We start from the raw sequence: 25,633 nt of genomic DNA on the forward strand, positions 1-25,633 counted from the left end.
GAAGATAGGGGGCAGCTGTCACTAGGGAAAACATTTTCTCCCTACATTCCATCTTCCTCCAAAATTGCCTTTGGTCCTCAAGAATACAGCTTGGTCATTTTTAAGGGTGACTGTTGATGTGGAAAAGAAGTGGCTAGGAGTTTTCGGGTGGGGGTGGGGGCCTAATATCCCCAGTTGGGCATTAATTAAGTCGCTTGTCCTTGTTCTTTGCTGGTGTTGGTCATAAGAGCATTTAGCAGAGAATCTAATCACAGATAACTGTGTGAACGGCTGGGCAAGAACTCCAAGTCCTTTAAGAGACTGGAGTTACTGCAATTTCCTCTTCCACATGCTGTGGGGCTCTCACTTTCCCCACCTTGCGTCCCCTGGAGCAGTGTTCTGCATGGGCCGTGCAGAAAGCTGTGCCCCTAAAGGCCTTGGAGCAGACTCTTCCTTGATCTCTAGGGTCCCAGCTCAACCTTTGCTCTGATCTGGGGTTTTGCTTCAGAGCTGAAAAGAGGAGGAACCCATTTTCTGCCCAAGGTGGAGTGGCAGGAGGAAGACAGGGCTCACTGTTGAAGGGGCACGCACAGTCAGTAATATCCCAGGCATCCCCTGCCCAAGTGACTTTCTCTCAGTCAATTGAGTAATTATGAAAAACCCCAGCTGGGAAGACAATGGCATCATCTCCCTGGAGGAAGAGAACATAAAGACTCAAAAACAGCACACGGAACAGGGCAGGGAGAGCACCCTGGGAGGGGGTTTGAAATACCCTCCCCCCCTCCCCCCGGGGCAGAAGCAGCTCAGACAGCTCACAGACTGAACTCAGCAGTGGTGCCCGGATGGCAAAGAGGCAAGGTGCAATTACAGGGGTTGTTTTCTATGGTCAGATTTAGTAGGGACAAGGAGGAGGAGGAAAAAGCAGGAAGCCGAGGAAACCGAGTGTGCAGGAAACAGTCTCTTTTTGGAATTTAAGTGAGCACCAGCAGAGGCAGAACCAGAAAAGGCCAGCCTTCCCGGGCAGTGCCCCCTTAACCCTGGCATCTGCCCTCCCCGAGTGCATTCTCTCACGCACCTGTCTACCTCTCCAGAGACCTAACTGAAGCAACTCTGCTGCTCTTTCAGCTATAACTTTTCATCAGCAAGAGAAATTCAAACCCAAACACCAAAACCAACAAAGCAAATCTTCGTCAACAATGTGTTCAGCCTTCTTTACCTGCTAAATTCACAAGACACAATCTCTTTCAAGAAGAATCTTTGGCAGCCTCACTCCAAAGTGAACCCCAAAGTGTGCTGGCCTTGCAAGGGCTTACCCCAGGATCGCTCAGAGACCCCTCATAGTAACCCCCAGAGTTCCCCAAGAGTTCACATGCACTGGAAACAGATCAGGCAATTTGTTTTGCTTCCTTTGCCCCAGAACAAAGAGGGTCTGTGGCACTGTAGGGAACTGGACACATTAGTTTCTAGCTGAACTCTCACCGCCCTGCACTCCTGGACGGCTGAGCCTCCGAGTGAGTTCCTTTTCTGATGAAAAAACGCCACAGGTAGATTTCCCTTCCCGGGGTGATCGTCTGTGCTGCCTCACAGGTCTCACCTATGTGGAGAGCTCTGCTAAACAGCATCTTTTTTTCTTTTACTTTTACCCGCTCCATGCATTCTGTCTGTGCCCAGAACCCTCTTCTAAAACAGCCATCTACCTGCCCTCCATGCAGCTTTCGGCTTGAGTCTGTAGCACAAATCTGTAAGTAAAAGAGACAGAGTTCTATTTGCCCTTAACACTGTTCTCTTCAAGCAAAGAAGGACTTACCCCCACCTCCTTGCTGCGGGTCTGTCACTCATGCCTTCCCTGGCCAGAGTGCAGTTCTCATTGCCTGCCCTGCAACTCCCAGTACGCTGGGAGTCAGATTACGGCCACTTGTCTGATTGGGTTTTTGGAGTGTAGGGGTGGAAAGATTTTGCACCATGTGGCAATCGCTAAGTTATATTTGAACTTTGAAATAACTTTTCTGTACCTGATCTCTATAGAAACAAGGCATTTCAGGAACACAAAATGTTGATGTGTTTTTATCCAATAATCTTTGGAAATAAAAATTACTCACAATGTTTATTTAATTTCTTCCTGCCCCAAAGAATTGTTGAAAATTTGTCTTGTTTGATTATGTGCTATATTGTCAAACTTGGGCAACTACTAGAAAGCAGAACTGAATATCAGGCAGTTGAAATGAATTGAGATCTAGGTTTCAGTGCATTTGTTTTTAACTGAGAAAACAGCCAGTGAGTTTTAGTTGAAGTTTCTGAGCCAAAAAGCAGCATTATGATCATGATATTTGATAGCAGTTACATTTATAGCCTAAGAAGCATTGATTTGGACAACAAGAAATAAAAATAGAAAATACAGTAAATTTGATTGTTTTATGGGCTGATTGCACTGTTACATTAATAATTTTTGAATCAGAAGTAGCAAATTGAAATAATATAAATAGTGGAGTTAAATTATTGGGAATAACTGGCAGATTTAATATCTAGAAAACTGACTATATAGCATGCCAGATCCAGTACCAAATAAATGCAGGGCTCTTTGCTAAATATATATATATATATTTTTTTTTCGTTTGATTGACCTAAGATGTATAGAATTAAAATAATCGTAATACATGGTTTATGAGACTCCATCATCACTGCTGCATGTTTAGGTAAGAGGATTATTCCTATTTTACAGTAGTTAACTTCTGACCTTTGAGTAATGTAACAAACATTCTAGAACTCAACACCCAACCCAAGAAGGAACCATGTTAAATGACTCATCTCTGCCTAAGGTCTCCTCTGTCCACTCAGAATCTCATTCTGACTGGGTGGTTTTTTTTTTTTTTTTCAGAATGAAGGCCGACAAGAAAGAAATAAGGAAGTGAGAGGAAGATGCATTTTGAAATCACAGAAGAAACTGTTGTTATTCAGATCCTTGAAACATGGGGTATGTGGAAAAACATCAATAGAAGAGTTAACACTTTGAATGTGAGTTTCAGGGAAGCACTGCTTCAAGCAGTTACTGCTAACAAAGATTGAATTTATATTCTTAAGAAAATGTCTGTGCATCCACCATTGTATATGCATGATCTCACAAAATATTCTTTCTGAAAGTTGGAATATCTTCTGATATCAGAAGAAAGGAGGATTGATGTGAATCATACTGATTCTCAGAACTATGTACCATTTAGATTCTGGGCGAGATGAAAAGAAAAGGCAGAAAATACTTTTTTTTTTTTTTTTTTCAAAATAGAGAGCTTTGACTTTCTAGGAGGATGTGCTAGATGTAAGTTTCTGATGCTAAGAAAAATGGAGTCAGAACATTGGCCAGGCCTACGAAAGAATCTTGCATTCAGGTGAGTGGGCATCCTGAAAAGGTGCTCAAGGTTGCTGGTCCATGAGGGACCCTTCTCAGGTGCACCATTTGCAGGTTGCTTGAGGCACATCAGCATTCTCTGTGGGGCCTGGGCAGTTCCCGTCACCATGTCACCAAGTGCCAGAAAAAGTTGGTAACCACAGTTTCTCAGAGTCTTTTCCTTTTCTTTCCTGGCAGGCTGATGTGCTGACAGTCCTGTCCCCAAGGGATGACTGTTCCCATTGAGAGCAGGGCCACCCTAATTGGCACCAACTCCTGTACTTGTTAGTACTCTCAGCAGAGTGGCTTACAATTGGTCAGACATTAACTCTCTGTTTGCTAGCGATAGGTGCTGCTGCTGGTCATGTTTACGCTTGAGATAACATTACAGCTCTATTAGCACTGGTGTAGACAAACAGATGCTTGCCTGGCTTTTCTTTGGACGAGGGACAGAAATTTCCAGTAAGCGTGTCTATGGCAGTGTAATGGTGATATAAGAAAGCAATCACACTGTACTTGTGGTTGACCATAGTAGGTGGGAGCCAGAAGAATTGGAGGAATTCCTTCCAAAGTGGACTTAACTCTTTTGAGTTAAGTCCAGATTCAAACAGAGTGAAATCGAATGTTTTCCGTGTTGGTAACCTTCAAAAAGTTTAATTCATCTAAAAATCGAGTAACTGTTTCGAATGGTGTAGCTCTTGATCTTTTGGGGAGGAGAATTGCTTGGCACATTGACATACAACTGACGCCCCATACCAGACAACCTATCAAAGTTTTACTTGAAGAGATTTGTGAAGTTACAGGTCGGTAACACATGGAGAAACTAAGAGAAGGGTAAATGAAATTTCTGAGAGTACCTTGCAAAAACAAGCTCATGGAATACTTTGCTTCCAAATTTTCCTTTAAGTGAATGCCACTTTTTAAACATTTGGATTATTTACTGGAAAGGCAGACACACACACACACACACACACACACACACACACACACACACACCCCCCAAGAAAGTTCTTTCATCGTCTGGCTCACTCCCTCAAATGGCTGCGATGGCATATTCTGAGTAGGACCTAAGCCATAAGCCCAGAACTGCATTCAAGTCTCCCAAATACACTTGGGCCATGTTTTTCTGCTTTTTCACTGGACACACTATCAGGTACTTGGACCAGATGTGGAGCAAACTGGGACTGGAAAGCAGCACTCTGATGTGGGATGTTGGCATCAAAGAGTGGTTTGTCATGTTACAACACTGTTCCTGCTTAGGATTTCAGAAATATAAATGTATTTATTTAGTTATATAAGGAGCACTTATGGAGTTTAGGTTTGTGGCATTGTACTGCCTGCTCTTGGTGCTTGTGTGTTGCTGTGGGATTTGTGGAGGCCCCATCCCCTGCCCCCATACACACACATGCTCACAGAATTTTTTCATATTTTTCCACGTGTTCAGAGATTTCTGACTAAAACAAAAACTCTTAGACTATCAGTGACACTTAAGCACCAGACAAGAAATATCTCCAGGTTGGTATGGGCAAATTCAATCCCAACTCATAAATCTTATTTTGCTTTTCACGAATCTCAGCATCACGAATCCTTCCCAACCCCCAACCTTGGGTGTATATCTATCACTATGTTTGTAAAAAACAGACAATAACATAACACGACACCAGCAGGTGTAATAAACACACTCACCAAACCAGGGGTTTCAAGAAGCTTTCGTTGCTCCATTGTCAACACGATAGCAACCTTATGACTGTTCTTCAGGATGACTTCTTGAAATATCTACCACCAAATCAGCAAAATAAAAACAATGATCAAACAACAGGGGAAACAAAACATTTGAATTTAGTCTCCTGTTCCTTAGTGAGCTGGATTTGAGAGCACCTGTCTTTCCAGCGGACCTCGAACTTCTTACAAATAAGTTTCTCCCCTACCCCCACGCTCCACAGATAACAAGTATTCCTATTCGGTAGAACGGGCACATTTTCCTTGACTCGCATCCAGTGGATGGACTCGGTGTTGGCTGGAGAGTTGTACTCTGCTGACATTTAAGGCAGGAATTCCCTGGGAAAATAGTCAAGAGATTCTTCTGGTGCTGCTGGCAGGGATCCAAGGGGTTTAGGGTTCCCCTCTCTAGGCAAATAGGGATAGAGAAAGGGAGGGAGGCAAAGAGAAACAGAAGGACTTTATTGAGTGACTGCATTTCATCTGAAGCTGTACAAAAACCCAGAAATGTGGTTGGATGAGTGGATACTTTTCTTACCTCTTATCTCTCACCCAGCTAATATGACAGCTCTGAGTTCTGTGGGGCATTTTTAAAGGCAGATCAGACATCCGACAGCAGAAAATCAGATCTCTTGGGGAGGGAGGGAAGTGCTTCGAGATCTCATGTGTTCCATCATTGTTGAAATGGCCAAAAATCTAAGCACAGCCTGCAGCCTTACACGCACCAAAACTGACATTAAAGTGAACATTTTAAGAGCTAAACTAACATTTTGTTGCTATCACCTTTCACAGCCACTACAGGAAGTCTCAGACTGTTTTTAGTTTTAAACTGAAAACAAAAATTTCCAGCATCAAGGACAGAAAAAGTTTAATATTTTGTGCTAAGGGGCTACAATAGGAGTAGGTCAAAATGTATGTGGCAAAAAAACAAAACAAAACAAAACAAACACCCCCCCCCCCCAAAAAAAAAACTTTTAAAGCAATGGGGAACCAGAACATTTTCTTTTTCTTTAAAGATTTATTATTATTTTTCTTAATTTGAAAGTCAGATATACAGAGAGGAGGAGAGACAAAGAGGAAGATCTTCCATTCACCGGTTCACTCCTCTAGTGGCTGCAACAGCTGGAGCTCAGCTGATCGGTAGCAAGGAGCCAGGAGCCAGGAGCCAGGAGCTTCTTCTGGGTCTCCCATATGGTCGCAGCATTCCAAGGCTTTGGGCTTTCCTGGACTGCTTTCCCAGGCCACAAGTAGGAAGCCAGGATACAAACTGATTCACATATGGGATCCTGGAGTGTGCAAGGAAAGGCCTTTAGCCACTAGGCTACTGCACTAGGCTCCCAGAACATTTTCTTTTTCTTCTTCTTCTTTTTTTTTTTTTGAAAAAAGATGTATTTATTTTCATTGGAAAGGCAGATATACAGAGAGGAGGAGAGACAATGAGGAAAATCTTCCATCTGATGATTCACTCTCCAAGTGACTGCAACGGCCAGTGCTGTGCCAATCTGAAGCCAGGAGCCAGGAACTTCCTCCAGGTCTGCCATGCGGGTGCAGCGTCCCAAGGCTTTCGGCTATCCTCGACTGCTTTCCCAGGCCACAAGCAGGGAGCTGGATGGGAAGTGGAGCTGTGGGGATTAGAACTGGCGCCTATATCGGATCCCAGTGCATTCAAGGTGAGGACTTTAGCGGCTAGGCCACCGCGCCGGGTCCTAGCCAGAACATTTTCTTTCTTTATTTTTTAAAGATTTTATTATTATTGGAAAGCTGGATATACAGAGAGGAGGAGAGACAGAGAGGAAGATCTTCCATCCGATGTTTCACTCCCCAAGTGAGCCGCAACGGCCGGTACGCGCCGATCTGATGCCAGGAGCCAGAAACCTCTTCCAGGTCTCCCACGCGGGTGCAGGGTCCCAAAGCTTTGGGCCGTCCTCTCCTGCTTCCCTAGGCCACAAGCAGGGAGCTGGATGGGAAGTGGAGCTGCCGGGATTAGAACCGGTGCCCATATGGGATCCCGGGGCTTTCAAGGCGAGGACTTTTAGCCGCTAGGCCACGCCGCCGGGCCCCAGCCAGAACATTTTCTAAGGAACCGAAGGCAGCCCTAATAAATGATCACCAAAAATATGACTTAAAGTCAAATTATTCTGGGGGAATGTGCTCAGAGCATCCTTCTTCTAATTCAGACAAAATTTTCTCTTGCTTCCTTTCTAAATGATTATATAGTGTTCAAGGAAAAGTGGAATTGAGAGGGCCAGTGTATTGGTCAGTGAGGCTGGCATAGCGATCAGAGCATCGGTTTCCTGACAGTTCTGCTTCAGATTTAGGTCTCGGCTGATGTGCCTGGGAAGGTAGAAGACAGTGCCCCAAGTATTCAGGCCCCTGCTCCCATGTGGGAGGCTTGGGCGGAGCTTCCGACTCTCAGCTTTGGTTGGACCCAGCCATGAGTCACTGTGGCCATTTGAGGAGTGAATCAGTGGGTGGAATATTTCTCTTGTTTCTTATTCATTTTCCCTTTCTATCACCATGACTTACAAATAAATTAATCTTTGAAAAAATAGGATGAAAATAGGATTTTGTGAAAAAATGTTGAAATTTACACACAGATTTTTGTAATATGCATTTTCAAGTGCTTTTTGAAGTTTCTTCATGTGCATGGACTTCCATTTTTTCTCCTACGATTATGACTAGGTAGGATGCTATGTCATTGACTGGTTGTTGATAGCAGCTTAATCTTTTCAGCAATAAACTGAGATATAAGCTGTAGTGTATGTATCATTTTGTTAAATTATTTACAGTAAAAATGATGATAATGATGATGTGACACTATTGATTCTAGGGATAACATAATTCTGGAGTGGAGAGACAGTGGTAAGAGTTGACAGTCCCAATTCTATCTTTCTCCTATTGTTGATTAGAGACCACTTGCTGTCTCTGAGCCCTTTTTGAAATTGTTTTCTCTGCCTATAAAATGGAACAATTATCCAATTATTTCGATTCCCTAGATCCCATCACAAATTGTTCCCAGTAGCCTGGACTTTGTCAAACTCTGTCACCAGTCTGTACTAGTATTGAAAGTAGGGAAGAGTCTGGGTGATCTTGGTAATGAGTTGACCTTATTAATTGCTGTGTTCCCAGCCCCTAGCATCGATCCCTTGTGAAGTCTAAAAAGCACTGTGGAACAAATAAACACATGAGCGTAGCTTCAGTTAGGTACTAGAAGCAGAAGTGCTTTGCAAACAGAGTTAACAAATGTAAGTAATCACACTGTTAGTGCTTGTGATGAAGATACTTGACTGCAAGTTAAGAAACTAACTTGGGTCAAATCTTGAGAAAACCGTAAGTCTTAAACTCACTCTCCCATTTACAGGGTGAAATGACAAATCTTTCCTCGCTCAGGTGAGGACCTGGAAACAGAGAGTTGTGATGTTTGCATAGCGTTTTGAAATAAGGAGCTGGTTGTGTTACCATTCACATTAGTGATAACATTTTATGAACTTCAAAAGGGTAAGCAGAACTTTAGAGATGCAATTCAAAGTTTAAAATAAAAAGAATATTTAAAAAACTTTCAGTACAATATAAACTGTCTTGTAGGAAAATGAGTTTGGCATAGTGGTTAAGTTGGTTGGGATGTCCAAATCTCATCTTGGAACGCTCTGGCTTGAATCCTGGCATCGACTTCCCTTAATTCCACATTTCTCTTAATGTGGATCCTGGGAGGCAGTGGGGATGGCTCACGTGGAGGACCAGGATTGAGTTTCCACTTGTGGCCATTGCATGTATTTGAGGAAGCAGCTGGGAAATGAAAACTCTCAGTTTCTGTATGTCTTGCTCTGTCATCCTCTCACTCTTTCTCTCAATTAAAATTAGTAATTAAAAGTTAAATGGCTGTGATTCATGAGTGGTCAGAAAGGGAGACAGAGATTGTATCAGATTTCAAAAATGTCTCCAACCCGTGCAATAGCTGAGATCGCTGGGCTTGTCTGCCATCCAAGTGGGCTGTAGCTCCTCCAACACTCTGAAGTGTGTGTTATCCGGGGAACATTCAGTTTTGGTGAAAGAAGAACAAGTACTTTCATAACCGGCAAGACTGGGAATCTAATGATTAGTTATTCAGAATTATGTGATAGAGGATGGAGATCAGTCCTGATGATGTAGCTTTAACATTGGAATGTGTTCACATCAGACAGGAAGCTGAACTTCAATTAATTTCTTTTTGATAACAGTTTTCCCTCTCTATGTCTTATGAGCATCAAGTCAACAAGCATTTCATATCCTCTGAGACAGAAAATGAGAACAAATTCACGTAATTCCCCAGTAGAATTAATGTGTGTGCTCTGGGAAGCTAAACTAAGATGTTGAGATTGTTTTGTGCTCAGTTTTCTCGAGGTAGATTTCTAAGTCAACACCATAAGCAAAATTTAAAAAGCTGCATATTTATAAAATCAGAACCTACAGAATGAGCTAAATAACTAGCTTAGCATTTTAGAATATTTTATAGTATATAGAGACAAACTAGCTTAAATATTTAATCTTGTGTCACCTATGACAAAACATTAAAATTATTAAAGTGTTGGTAGTGAGCAGACAGTTGTTGGAAACGGCCTCTTATTTTTTGAGATTTTGTTCAATGGCCTTACTGATATATGCATTGGCAGGGAGATGAGCACATGGCAATTCCTGGTTCAGGAATACAGACTAGTCTCCCCATAGTCAGACAGTTTTATTTCCTATGATCATTCAAAAATCCTGAGTGGAAATTCCAGAAATAAAGAATTCATAAGTTTTACATTGTACCCTGTTTTAAGTGATGAATCCTCACTGTCCTGACGGGTTACACCTGGAACATGATTCATCCCTGTGTTCAATACAGTGTATGAATATGAATTTACACTCAGTAGGAAGTTCCTGATTGTTTCGGCTGACAGATAACTGCTAGGAGTTAGAGTCCTTGTTTGAGTAACCCTTACAAAGCAGTTTAATGCTATAACACAGTCCATACATCTTTCACCTCACTTCATGTTTTCACAAAGCCATTGTATCATTTCACATCACTACGAGAAGAGTGGGTTTGAAACAAGAAAATATCGAGAGGGGGTGAGACAGAAAGAATTAAACTTATTTTAGCATGTTACTTTACCTTTTCTATTTTGCTATTAATCAGTTAATCTATTATTCCTAATTTACTAATTAAACTAGCAAAAGTGCTGTTATGTACAGATAAACATAGTTTCATAGTATATAAACTGTGCAGTCTCTGTGGCTCAGGGATTCACTGTTAGTTGAGGAAGTGCTGTTCCATCCTGGGGTCCCCAATGCTGCCTAGTCCTCCCTCTGCATGGCTCTGACCAAATGCTCCTCCTATCCTCCAGAGATACATCATAGGTCACTGAAACTCCTGACATTTTTTTAAAGCATGCTTATGTAGTTTTCATTTTGAAGAAAAATCTTTGTGATTAGCTCTGCGTCACACACAAAGATCATTAAATCGTCTCCCAAATGACCTTAAAGAATCATCTCTGGTTATTATTCCTGCTTTTCCACAATTTGTTCTTCCTCACCAATCACTATCTGATGTCTGTCCCCGCCTCTTGCTGTCCCCTGCTCCCGTTAGGCTGCAGGGCTGTCTCTGTTGGGTGACTCCAGGAGACATCCCATGCTCTTTCCCTGCTTTGTTTTCTGCAGCACCTCATCCCGTTTGCCATTTTATCCCTTATCATCTGTGCCAGGTGTTTGCTGAGCTCAAAGCTTGACATGAGAGAGCTTTGGTGCTACACATTTGTTACAGATCAAACCAAGAAAACATGGTTCTGCAGCTCAGGAGGAGAAATGCAGAGTTTTAAAGTCTTCTGTGGCCCCGAATCCAGAAATCTTAACCATAATCTATTCTCTTCTTGAAATACTTCCCTTTATCACAACATCAGCCTCCAGGTTTGTGGTCCTATTTCCTTAGTCTTTCCTCTTCAGCCTCTTTGTATATGAAAAAAAAATTACGTGTCCCATGTTCTTGGCTTGCTTACAAATAAAATTCCTGGCGTGGTCACTTCAGCTGGCCTTGCACAAGGCATGTGTCTTCTCCCCACCACTCATGTCTCTCTACCCCGGAGAATGAGGATGCTTCTGTTTATTTCTGCAAAGTGCTCCCATGTCTGTATTCAAGGGGAAATAATAGAAAGAGGGGATTGGATGTTGGTTCAGTTAGAATTGATACATGATCACTGTGGTCTGGTATGTCTTAACTGTTTTCTACTTGTGTTTTAGGACTCAGATTGGATACCGCTCCTTCTGAGAAACCATCTTTGCCTCCCAAGCATTGATTGTGCCCTTCATGACTTGGGTCACTTTATCTCATGGCATTTTGTTGGTGTTTGTACAGTTGGTGCCAGTTTAGGTTTTTCAATTAGACTGCAGTTTCTGAGAGGATGAGATTATGTCTGGTTCTTATGTATCCTCAGAACCCATTATAGTGCCTGGCATAGGTGTTCTCTTAATGTGTGACTATGCTCGATTGGAGGGACCAATGGGAAACTCCTGAGGAGATGTATCTGCAGTGGTAATGAAGAGTGATATTCACGGAATATTTTACAGAGTTTAGGAGCATTTTCACAGAAACAGTGTTTGCAGTGGTTGGAACAGATAAGGTGATCTGGGAAAAAGAAGAAAGGCAATGCCAAGGACATGCCCTGGGAAATGGAGAAATAAAATCCAGTGAAAACTGTCAGACACCCAAGTTAAAGTGTAATTACTGCAGCTGTGGTGCCGTGGAGAAAGCAGACAGGGGAAATTTTGTGGAATAAGGAAACCCTGGGGTACAACTGCTATAGACATGTGAAAAGGAATAAAGATGAAGAAAATGCCATACAACTTTGCAACCATGAAATCATTTGGTGGCTTTTGTTGTAGTCAAATAATAAAGATAAAAATCAGAGAGTTGATGAAGAAGTGGAGGGTGAGAATGAAGGCAGGATTACAGACCAGTTATGTCCACTGGGTTTGCACAACAGATTCACTTACACAACATTGAAAACTCCAGTTCCCTAGGTTCCAAGCGCCAAGTTTTCTGGCTCAGGAGATCTAGAATGGGGCCTGGGATTCCATAATTGTAAAACGCGTTAGGATGACACACATCTGCTTGAAAATTGTTAGTATATATCTATCCCTTCATTGGTTTTGGCTGGTTCAGTAGAGAGAGAAAAATAAGATTAGAGTGTTATGCACAATATTTTAGGTTGAAGCCTTAATGCTCCATGTGACTGTGTTTGATGATGTGTGTTCTTACAGAGATGGTTAAGGTGAAATTACATTCTCAGCATGGCATAATCTGAAAACACTGGTGTCTTTAAAGCAACAGGAGACACTGAAGTTCTTCCCACCCCTCCCCTCACTTTTTTTTTTTTTTTTTTTTTTTTTTTTTTTTTTTTGGTGCAAAGGATAGCCCCTGTGAGGGGAAAATGAGAAAGTGAGTGCAAATCAGGAGAGATCACATCAGAAACCAACCCTGCTGTCACCTTGATCTTGATCTCTAGAGTGGTGAGCCATAGACAAAAATTATAGCTTTTTTTTGTGATTTCTGCACTTGATGTTCCTACAAACTGTGATATGGAGACATGGGAAAATCTATTTTATAGGGACCAGGTTTGTATGGAAGTAAAAGACTTAGCCTGTTTTAAGAATGAAATAGAGGACCTCACCTCTAGGATGCTAGAATGTGACTGAGGAAGAAGAGAATGAGCCAATAGCACTGCATGGGACAAAACTGAAATTAGTGAACGGAAAGTCATAGCTAAGAAATTTGGACTCCGTCACTGCAGTCAGGGAGGAGGGTGGGGAGAGAAACGTATTGGAATTGCTATTATCAAAAAGACAAAAGGCAACTATTAGTGAAGATTAAAAAAAAAAGAAGAGAATCATTGTATACTCTTGGGGGGAATGCAAATTAGTAACCATTGTGGAAAACAATGTGGAGGCTCCTTAAAAAATTAAAAGCTGAACTCCCATATTTATGGTCAATAACCTCCCTCTCTCTCTTGGTGTGTGCATCCAAAGGCAAAAGCATCAGCACATTTTAAGAGATAATTGGTTACTATGTTCATTTTAGTGTCAGTCACAATAGCTGAGACTTGGGACTCTACCTGTCTATGAATGTCTGAATGGATACAAGAAGTGTAGTAAATTCATAATGGGAAATTATTTGTCCTTACAAAAGGAAGACTGCTTCTCATTTGTGATAAAAAGGATGAATAGCTGCAGAACATTAATTAAACTAGGCTTAGAGAAACAAATATGACATGATCTCAATTCATGTGTAATCTTATATATATTTTAAAATATTATTTTTAATGATGCTTGCATAGTTGAGAAAGATTCATGACCATCTGGACTACTGATTAGGGTGGGGAGGGTCAAGAAATAGGGGAAAGTGGACAAGACCGTTGTTTTCAATTTTCTTTTTTCTTCTTCCTGTATCTGGCGGAAGGGCAGAAGCCTCACGCAGCATTCCAACTGCATCAGTACACTGGGGTGGGAACAGCCATCTGATGTCATCCCAGCGTCCCTACTGTGGAGCCTGCTTTGAGGGTATTGCGCAAGTGGTTTCAATAGTTCTGAAATGCTGTTGATTTCACTTCTCCAAGAATGAGGAACTCCTTCCTTGGTTGACATAGTCCACCTTACAGTTCCCATTCTCCCATTCACCCCACTTGGTTGGGAGAATTGTGCAATTTTTTTCTGCCCTCCATCCTCTGCTATGGTACCTGATGTCCTCTGCAGGGCCTAGTGGACTGCCATATAATGCATGTGCATCTGGACATGCTGTCCACTACATCATCTTAACAACTGAGGAGGTCCAGTTCTGACACATGAACTCCACGCTCAGACCACAGATTCTGCGATTCTCCTCATGGCTAGAATTCCTAGTTCAGTGGTTCAGTTTGGTGGAGCGGGGGTCCTCCAGACCCCCAGCCTGACTCTTTTGTGTGTTAGCTAGTAACGGTCCAGTTAAGTCTCTCACAAACATCTGCCTGTGCACATAGGGGTGGTTGCAGTTGCTGTCAGTTCTATGTCCAGTTCCAGCTCTTACACAAACCAATGGATGCTGTGGCCCAGCCGAACATTGCCCACCACGCACTCGGGCCTGATGTTCACCAGTGTGAACTGCAGCCCAATTGGAGCAAACCTCGATAACCCCCATCAAGCCTGCCCCAACCCTGGTTCCTGTGCATGCTGATACGTGCAGCCGACAGGTCTGGTCTGTCCCACATCCCAGTTGGCTTTTCTACACACTAATGGGTGCTACAGCCCAGCTCAGTTGAACTGGCAATACTATATAGCCTGCACTTACGCTGGCAGGTGCTACCACCTGTACAACCAGCTCCACCCCAGCTCACCAGTGGGAGTTGCAACCCATCAGAGAGGTGTCCATAGTTTCCCTATTAGGCCCACTCCCAGTCCCAGATCTTGCACTTTCCAGGTGATTCTGCAGTCTAGCTTGGCGGACTTGTCCCCAGTCCTAGCACTAGCTGATGCTGTAGCAAAGCTCAATCAGCCTGCACTTACTCTGGCTCATGCAGTCACCAGTGGGTATGGTCACTTAGCCCAGCCTGGCCCTCCTCTTAACCAAGCTTACATGTAAGCCAATGGGTGTTTTAGCCCTGCCTAGTCTGGTCTGATCCTGGTCCCAGTCCTCATGTCCACCAGCAGGAGCAGTGACCTAGCAGGACAGTTCTCAGTGCCCCGCAACTGGGCTTGCTTGCACTCGCTGTTTTTTTTTTTTTATGTGCTGGTGGGTGTCATGGCCCAGTCTGACTCTTGTCTTGGCATGAAGGGTGGTCTTGCCAGACTGGTCCACTCCCATTATGACTCTTACTATTGGGTGCTATAGCCCAGCCATGCCTTCTAATCCCAAAAGCTAGCTTTTGGGTGGTTCAGTGAGTGCTGAGACCTAGCTAGCATGTCCTACACCTGTCCTGGCTCTCATAAGTACAAGCAGGTAGTAGAGTCTATGCTAGTCTGGCACATCCTAGACCAAGTCCACACTGATGCCGAGGTATACTGCATCCATGTCCAACCCAATTCTCCACCTGCAGAAGAAACTCACCAATAACAGCCACAACCCAGTGCAGGTATCCCCCTAGCTCCCTGGCAAGGCCTGTTCCGAGCCCCAAATCTTGCATATACCAGTGGCTGCTCTGACCTAGCTTGGCATAGACCATCTCCTGTCTTGGCCTTTACCTTTTACTAGATTCTGTGGCCTGGCCTAACCTGGCCTGCCCCAGTCTGAACTCTCCGGTGGATCATGAAACCTATCTCTGCCTAGCCTGCCCCCATCGCTAGTTTTCATGCAAACTGGTAAGTGTGGTAGCTTAGTCCAGCATGGCCTGCACTCCATTTTGGCTTCTGCACATCCCAGAGTGCTTAGGTTTAGCCTGAATTGCCCAGACTGACCCACAGAACCAGCCTACACACTTGCCGTTAAGTGAAGCAGCCTTGCTCAGCCTGACCAACACCCATCAACGACTCACAAGCTCACCAGCCAAAGTTACATCTCACCATGGGAGATCCCCAAGTTCTCCTTCAAGGCCTATTCCCAAAGCCAGAGCTCATGTGCACCAGTGTGTGGTGTGTCCTTACCCAACACAATCCCCCCTGCCCCCGCCGTCTCAGCCTCTGCATGTGCTGGTGGATGTTGTGGCCTGGCATGCCCCACACCCTATTCCTGGGTGGGCCTGCTGGTGGTGTAGCCTGGAGAGCCTGGCTGTTCCCAATCCCAGTACCCATGAGGGTCAGGGGTTTCGTGCTCATGCCTACCTCATCCCATCACCACCTCCAGCTGTTGAGCAGATCAGCGGATATTACAGTTCTACAGGGGTTTGCCCACATATCCCTGACAGAATCTGCTCCCACACCTGGTTCTGTTGTGTGCTGGTTAGTGTCATGGCCCAGCCTAATGTGACTCATTCCTGTTCCAACACTCACACTGGTGGGTACTGTGATTTAGCCGTGCTAGGTAGGCCCTGAGCCCTAGCTTTGGTGTGTGTCACTGGGTGGTGGTCAGTGTAGGTCAATGCTAAGTAGTCCAGCTCAGGTGTCCCACGTGGGCAAGTGCGTCAGTCTGACCTGGAAAGGTCCTCCAGCTTCCCTCCTCCAAACTGCTCAGCCTCAGCCCCTTCACTTATCTGAAAGTACAGTGGCCTTGTCTGCAGAAGTACCCCAGAAGTTATTCCTCACTTGTAACGTACTCCCTCAGCAGTTCTCCCTCCCACACATCCTATATTCCCATCCCTGATCAATCCACTGTCTCTGTGCCCCCAAGCTCACAGGTTCTCTAGCCAGGTCTGCTGGCAGGTGGCATGTGCTAGTCTAAAGTTCTTCCTGTGCACCCAGGACCCAGGACAGGAACCAGCCTGAGATCCCACCCCTCTGCCCAGCCTGGACTCAACCATGTCAATGACTCCACAAGTCCAGTCCACCATCACTCCATGAGAGCATGCCAACCTAGGACCCCAAACTCCCTCCTGTCCCCTGAGCCTGGGACCCAAACACAGGCAGGAGTCCCATACCTGTTTAGCTTTGCTGGCCCCCAGTCTGAGTCCCCAGGTGCCCTGAGGCTGCCTAGCTGCTGTGCAGCAGTGGTGGAAGGAAGACACCTAGGCTCCCTACGTATTGATCTATAAAAGTTGAACACATAGCTAACTGAGAGGCTTGGAGGCTGAGAGGATAGAGGGGGTGTTGGTCAAAAGGCACAAAATTTCAGTTAGGCTGGAGAAGTAGGCTCAAGACATGTGCTGTGCATCAGGGTGATGATAGTAAATAATAGTATATTATACAGGCAAAAAGTGCAGAGAGAATAGATATTCCATGTTTTCACCAAGAAAATAATGTAATGTTAGACAAAGCCTACATCAAATAGCTTGATTTAGCCATATACACCAAACCATCATGCTGTAACCACAAAATCTCTATATTTTTTACTTCTGAAAAAAACCCAATTATTTTTTTAAAGAAATAAAAAGATTTTACGATTTCATAATAAACATCAGAGGTGGAGTTCAGAGAGTGTTCTTACAGTCCTTACAAATCATCTGGCTGGGATTTTAAATGTGATCTGTTTTGGAAGCTGGGTTATAAACAAGATAATCACCTGAAGTCATTTCCTTTCTTCAGAAATGTGCAATCAAGTCTAAAACTGTAAAATAATTTGGATTCCTTTGCTGTGATGGGGAACTACCTGTGTCTGAAACTGAGGTTTCTTTATCAGTAAAAAAAAAAAATAACCCCAATTGGGCAGATCTTCTATTTTGTTAAGATTTGGTAACATGGTCATGTCAGACATTTATAATTAACTCTTAGACTTGTGCTTAAAGGCTTCTGGAAAGAGTCACAGATTTTAACCCACCTGCCGTGTTTGTGGCTGTAGAAAAATCTTAATTCAGATATCCTGGAAGTCAGTGGGTTGTGTTGGTGGAATCTTGGGCGAAGCTGATTATTCATGCACAGAGAAACCCTTTTTCAATTACTGAAATCAATTTTTTCCAATGCCTCCAAGCAGGGATCATTCGGAGGCCTTTGAAAGCAATTTTTTCATTTGATTTCTTTGCTAACTGACACAGCACTATGTTTACTTTATAAGAGCAGAACTGATTTAAAGTGCTTTGCTACTAAAGCTAACACCTCCCTTTCTCTCTCTCTGCCTCTTCTACCATGGATACGGTGACCACCAACTAAAACTCCAACAAGGTTTTCAAAACAAGAGGTGTGTGCCAATAATCAGCTTAGTTGGTGATTTGAACAAACTCTTGCCCTGTTAGTACTGAAGTGATTTAACTGATTTGTCAATATGGTTGCTTGGAAGATTGTAAGAATGAATTAAATCAATTACTTTTGAAAAATTTTCATCTCTATATGTAGGTCATTTACTCAATGCCTTATTTTTCAGATTAAATCATTTTCTAGCTGATATGTTATACTTCTTTCAGTAATCTCACTGCATTTATTAGGACACAGACACTGATAACTAATGGCTTCTATGCATCTCCCCAATACTCACGTCTTCATGATTGGCAAAAGCAAAAACAGTGTGTGTGTGCATTTCTAGCAAAAACAGAGTCCATCATGCTATGTGGCTGGTTTCTAAACAACGAGTTTTGTTTTGTGAATCATTTTAAAGTGCTTTATAGTCTTAATCTCATTACCATTTAAAGCCCATAGTGAGGAATCTGCCACTATACTAACATTTAGTTGCAGCCTCAAGCTTGAATCCAAATAAACCCATCTCCCAGAGCCTGGAAAAGGGACATAAAGATGCTTGGAAAATTAATTCTTGGCCAGGCGAGAAATGGAATGGGGGTGAGTGGGACTGGGTGACTGGGAAGAGAGACGCAGTAGAGGAGGCCATGGTGTGAGGCAGGTCAGCCTGGCTCACGCAGGTGGGGCAATTTGTTTCCTGCCTCCTGAAAGACCTTGCTGATCTGCAGGCTGGCTGATCTGCAGCTTTCTGAAACCTCTGTCATGGCTCTTAGGGAGTGTTCCAGAATGTGTTTACACATCCTGAACACTCTTGAATACTATTCCCTAAACGTATGCTGTCAGCTTACTACTGGGCCAGAAACCTCATAGTGTTAGTGTAAGTCGGATCAAAATTGCTATGTATTTTAACTTTTTCTGCCAGTTTTTAAAGATTTACCTTTTCCAAAAAAAATATCACAATTGCCTGTATATGTAAAACATGTCAATGAGGTGGTCACAGAAGGTGGTTGGGAACTCGCATTTATTTTTAACATATTGGTTACACATTACTATGTCAACTAATTCCATAATGATGTAAATTTTTGCTGATGGTATGGTAGAGCTTTTTATTGATCGGGATGATACTCTGCTGGCTCTGTCTTCAAACCAGAGAGGGTATACCTAAGAAGCCGTTGAACTTGACTGGACAATAGATGCTGGACTCTATGCTTGGTATATGCTTGCAATGAGGGAATCTCAACTGAACTTGAACTGTGGTTATGCAACAAGGTGGAGGAACCCACCATGGTGGGAGGGTTTGGGGAGGGGTGGGGAGAATCCCAGTACCTATGAAACTGTCACATAATACAATGTAATTAATGAATAAAAAAAAAGAAACAAACAAACAAACAAAAAAGAATAAATCTTTTGAATTTATTTTGGTGCACAGCTTTAGAAAACTTTATTAAGAATACCAGTAACAAAAGAAAAAGGCCAATAACTGAGCTTTATGGACGCACTGCAATTTGTTCAGAAGGTGAAACAAGTGTTGGAAAATGTAGAGTGGTCTTTTTAACTTGATTTTTTTTTTTATTCGGGAGGCACAGGGATGGAAAAAGAGATGGAGAGGATAGAGATAGAGGGAGACATAGAGACAGACCTGGTTCCCATCTGCTGGCTCACTCCTAAACTTGCACAACAAGTGTGGCTGGGTCAGGGATAAAGCTGGGAGCTGGGTCTCCCACCTGGGTACATGAACCCAAAGAATTGAGCTATCACCACTACCTACCAGAATTCGTGTGAACAGGAAGGTGGAATCAGGAGCTAGCGTGTGATTCTGAACCCAAACATTTTAATGTGGGATGTAGAATCTGAACTAGCATATTCTTTACTAGGCCAAATTCCTACTCTTACTTGAATTTCATACCATAATTTTTCATAGAATCTTCAGATTTTTGTTATGTTTATGTATGTTGTATTTGGTGAATATGGCGCTTGCTAATGATCTACTGAGTCAAAATGTTGCACAGCATCCAATAAAGGCAACTTATTCCTTTGAGTTTTCACTTGCTTTTTTTCCAATTTCATGAATCTCTTTTCGCTCCAGGCCAAATGAGCTCTTCTTACCTGCTAATTGTGCATGAACTTCCTTTTCAACATGTTGGGAGCTGATAGATAAGTTTTTCCCTTATTCCAAAAGCATTAAATAAGTAGCCACTGAGCCTAATCTATGAGCCACAAGGGGAAAACCTGTTGATTCTTACCCACAAGATGACTGCATGTGGAACAGTTGAGGAACACATCTTTCAGATTACTTTTATGTGAAGGAACGACAGGGACAAAGCTATGTATTACAGACATTAAGCAAGAAAAGCGTACCTGAGTTGGTTCCATCCAAGGTTAGAATCTGGTGATGTGTTACATTCAGTACTTGGTGACCACTTGCTTAGTTTGCCAATCTGAGTTACTTAGACCACTGAGAAAACAAATCTGGAAAAGACTGGCAGCTTCATTTTTCAGAAAACATAGGCTGTATGAAAAAAATAACAAATAGAGATCTGAAGTTTTTTATTTAATGATACAATTACGTAGTCTCTGACCTCCTCAAATTTGCTCCCCCCCCCCCACTGATTTCCTCTATATTAGTACAATAGTTAAGGCTGCTACATTGGATAATCTGAGACAATGTCTGTCATTATCTTTTTTTTAAGCTTTATTTATTTCTTTAAAATGTATAGTTATATATAGAGAGGGAGAAACAGATTTCATTACTCTGCTGATTTACTCTCCAAATGGCCACAACAGCCAAGGGTTGGCCAGGATGAAGCCTTTAGCCAGGAGCTTCATTCAGGTCTGCCACCTCAGTACAGGGGTACAATCATTTGAGCTCCTGCTTTCCCAGGCCATTATCAGGGAGCTGGATCCAATTAGAACAGAAGGAAGTTGAGCCAGCACCCATCTGGGCTTCTAGTGTCACAGACAGTGGCCACAATGCAAACATTCAAGTGATCTTTGTTCAGGTGTACAAGTGCTTTGTTACTTGGAAGCTGCTTACTTGATTGTGCTCATACATGGACAGGATATAATGGGTATGTGTTAGGAAGTTAAACCACACTTAGAAGATGAAGTAAATGTATGGTTCAGAGGTTTACTGATCTCAATTATAAATTTGGACTGAAAAAGTAACTCTAGTTTAGCATTCAAGTTGGGAGTTGGCCTGGCAAGAGACAGTCAATTGCTGACTTTGCTTGAATGTACTTGGACGGGGAAGAACTTAAACCAGCCATGAATTGGAGAAGAATGCCAGGTTTCCTGGAAACATCATCCAAACCCAACAATTTCTCCGAATTTTTAGAGGCGCCAGAGGAGTGTTTGCATTTCAATGGAAAAAGTTCTGAAAGCTCTGGAAACTATTCTCAGTTTTGCTTTCTCATTGAAAAGCGAAAAACCATTGCTGGGAATAAGAGACAGAAGCACTTGCTATGGCTTTGTTAACAGCTAAGAAAAGGGACTGCTGGGAAATTTTAATTGTCCAGTCCTTTGTCACAGAGCCAAGACAGAGGGCAACGGGTCATAACGGCAAAGGGAAAATAAAAGAACGGTTGCCTTCAAACAGAAACAACCATCACCTGGAGCTGCTTTCCAGTAGCCTGGTTTTGAAAGACAGAACTTCCTAGGTTTAAGCACAGCCATCTATAATGTCACTGCAGTAGCATAATGATACCTCTCATAGGTACAGGCTCCTCGTAGGTATTAAATGTTTTCATGCACTACAAATGCCTTGTTGCATGACTTGGAGATAACAGTATTTAGGAGAGACAACTTTTCAGAAGAAGAATAAAACTCGTCCCACTTCAGATTCAGAAAGATTTTAAGCATATTTATAGTGATAATCAAAAGTAGAAAACACTAGATACAGAAAACAAGATGTTAGGTCCTATTTAGGAGATTTGAAATCTAATTCTACCACAGACTTGAGAGCAGCATTGTGCAAGAAAAATAAAATACAAACCACACATGCAGTTACCATTTCCTAGTTGGCACATTATAAAAGTATAAGCAGAGAAGAGTAGTTTGAAATACTGTTTTTATTTAATTCAAAATATCTAAAAACACTACCTTTTTAATATTAACGCAAGTAGAAGTGAAACACTTCATATTTTTCTTTCTGTTTGAAATTTGTATTTTATACTATCTCTCTATTTGCATACCAAATTCATTTTAGCTTCTATTAGAATACCATAAAATTCTCAGGTTGGAAATGCAAATTCACAAATACATTTAAAAATTTTTAGTAATGAACTGGAATAAAATTGAAAGCTCAATTTCTTAGTTTTATTAGCACCATTTCAGACACTCAATAGCCATTCATGGGTAAGTGATACTATGGAGAAAATTGCAGAATTTGATAAATTTGTAGAAATTGCTTAATTTTTTTTATTGTGCTGAAATTTTATTGCTTAAAATATTAGCTAGCAAGTGGGATTTTGAAAGTGACTAATGATTTTTTATGCAAAGATAATTCAATTATTAGAATTAAGTGTGTGTATCTTATTTTTTAAGGATTTATATATTTTTATTGGAAAGTTAGATTTACAGAGAAAAAGAGAGACAGGAAGAAAGATCTTCCATCTGCTGGTTCACTCCCCAAATAGCTGCATAAGCAGCTCATCTTAGTGACTGTTTTTCTACTCTACTGGTAAGTTCTTTTTACCCATCAGGATTTCTTTAAGTTTGAAGAGCTCCCTTTAGCATTCTTTAAAAAGGGAATTATTAATACAAAGAGAACAGATGTTATGCATTCCGTAAGTTACTTTCCAAGATGATTACACTTAGCCCACTCCCCTGCTTGCCCTCAGCACTTCTCCCTACCTCCTCTCTCTGCATCAGTTTTTGCAAAGACATCATTTTGCTCCCTTCTATAAACACAGACTTCATTTATCTTTAATCAATATTCAGCGAGTAAAAAGGAGAAAGCCCACAATACTACTGGAGTATAAACACCGGTTAAAAATGACAACCACATTCCAAAGTGATCATTTTATTCTTATAATATTTTGTGTATTTTATGTTAGCTGTTGCATAGAAAGGACGTATTTGTCTTTTTGAGAGTGGCTTATTTCACTAAGATGGTTTCTGATTGCATTCCTTTCGTTGCAAAGATTTCATTTTTGTTGTGGCTGACTAGTCTACCATGGTGCATATTTACCAATTTCTTTATCTGGTCATCATTGGGTAAATTCCATATCTTAGCTACTGTGAATTAAGCTGCAATAAACTTGAGGGTGCAAATAACTCTCAAATGTTGATTTTATTTCATTTGATAAGTTAGCAGGAGAGGGATGGGTGGTCATATAGCAGGTCTATTTTCAGATATCTGAGTAATCTCCATACTGTCTTCCATAATGGTCATGCTAGTTGACATTCCCACTAATAATGGATTACGGTATCTTTTCCTCACATCCTCACCAGCATTTATCTTTTTGTTTTGTTTTGCTTTTAAATTTTTGGGTGATAGCCATTCTAACAGGAGTAAGGTGAAACTGCATTCTGGTTTTTATCCCCTGATGGCTGCTAAACCTGAGCATTTTGTCGTGTGTTGACCATTTGAATTTTATTATTTGAAAAATGCCTGTACTTGCTTTTGCCTGTTTCTTAACTGGACTGTTCATTTTGCTGGTTTTAAGTTTCTTGAGCTCCATGTAGATCTTAGAAATCAATCCTCTATCAGTTGAATAATTTACAAATATTTTCTCCCATCTGTTGGTTGCCTCTTCGTTGAGTGTTTTCATTGCAGAAGAAGCTTCTTAACGGAATCCCATTTGTCTATTTTTGTTTTCATTGCCTGTGCTTTGTGGCAGTTTACAAGAATTTTTTTGCCTATGTCTATGCTTTTCAGAGTTTCCATAATAATTTCCTCTAGTAATTTGATGGTCTCAGGACATAGATTTAACACCTGGACCTATTTTCAGTTGATTTTTGTGGAATGTGTCTGGTGGTGACACCTTCTCTCAGCTTTTGTTTGTCTGGAAATGTCTCTCCTTCATGTTTATGTAATAGTTTTGCTGGGTACAATATTCTTGAATGGCAGTTTTTACATTGAGCACTGTGAAAGTCTCCTATCACTCACTCCTTTCATGTAAGGTTTCTGTTGAGAAGTCTGTTAGGCAAATTGGGACCGTTTTATTTGTTATTCCTTTTCTCTTACACTTTTATTAGTCTTCTCTATATTTAACCCTAGGGAGCATTATTAAAATATCTGTTGGAGTAGACGTCAGCTGAATTGAATATGATTGGTGACCTCTGACCTTCCTGTATCCAGCTAGTAATAGCTTTCTCCAGGTTTGGGAAGTTTATTGCTATTATTTCTTTGAATAAACTTTACTCTTTTGGCATTCTCAAGTCTCTCCTGAACTTCAATTACTTGAACATTTTTTCTTTTTATATTGTAGTAACATTCCCATAAACTTTCTTCATTCTTAGTTTTTTTTCCCCTTCTGACTATTTTCTCCATCTGGGTTTCTTGCATAAATGGCAGGGGCCCAAGCTCCTGGATCATCTTCTTGTCACTTTTTAAGGAACATTAATAGAAAGCTAGAATGGAGGTGGAGCAGTCTGGAGTTGAACTAGTGCCACAGCAGGTGACTTCACTAGCTGCTCATGATGTGGGCCTCCGGTTCTGTGTTCTAATAGTGTCTTTGAGCTCACTGATTCTCTTTTATTTAATTTAAATTTTTATTTTGTTTTTGATGTTGTTTACATAGTTGGCAAAAATGCATGGCCTTGATGAACACTGATTGTGGTGAGGAGGGTCGAGGCATAGGGGAAGGTAGGTGGGACAAATACTCCCAATTTTCCTTTTCCTCCCTTTTCTGTCAGGGTGGGCAGAGGGGAGGAAAAAGGGTTGCTCTCAGCTGCTAAAGTGCATCAGCACCCATGGGTGGGGGATGGCCACATGATGTCATCTTAGGAACTCTGATGCACAGAAGAATGTTCTGAGGGTTTTGCTTAAGTGGTCTTGATAGTTGTGAGACACAGTTTCATTGCTCCAAGGTTGACCAAATCCTTCCAAGGGCCATTGGCTGAAAAAGTTTAGCACATCCACTCTCCCAGACATTTGTTGCCAAAGCTTGGCCAGGAGAGATGTTTAGCTTGCTGTGTTCTCCAACTTCTGACACGGCACTGAACATCCTCTGCTGGCCTAAATGAGCTGGCCATCATGTCTCCCATAAGCATTTGGGCATGCCATCTGCTGCATAAGCATCACAACTGATTCTTCTCTTTGATCTATTCCGCTGTTCTCATTGTTTAATGCATTTTAGATTTTACTGAGCGGTATTTTCAACTGAAAGTTTTTTTTATGACTTAAAAATTATTTACATCTTTCTATCAAGTCTCTCAGCATATTAAATCCTTTCTCAGTGTTGTCTTGAAAATTTAAAGATTTGTTTTTATTGAAAAACCAGATTTACAGAGACAAGGAGAGATGGAGAAAGCTCTTTGATCTGCTAGTTCTTTCCCCAAATCGCTGCAACTGCTAGAGCTCAGTTATTTAAAGCCAGGAACCAGGAACTTCTTCCAGGTCTCCCATGTGGGTAAAGCATCCCAGGGTATTGCACCGTCCTCCTCTGCTTTGCCAGGTCAGAAGCAGAGAGCTGAATCGGAATAGGAGCAGCCAGAACATGAACCTTCACTCAAGTGGGATGTCAGTGCTTGTAGACAGAGGATTAGCCAGTTGAGCCACTGCACTGGCTTTGTCCTTGAAATTTGTTGTTTTTGTTTGGTATAGGTATTTCAGCCTTCATCTGAGTGATTCTGGCACTTTAGTTTGTTCACTTGGTG

This window comes from Ochotona princeps, chromosome 18 (assembly GCF_030435755.1).
Source record: "Ochotona princeps isolate mOchPri1 chromosome 18, mOchPri1.hap1, whole genome shotgun sequence".
Lineage (NCBI taxonomy): Eukaryota > Metazoa > Chordata > Mammalia > Lagomorpha > Ochotonidae > Ochotona > Ochotona princeps.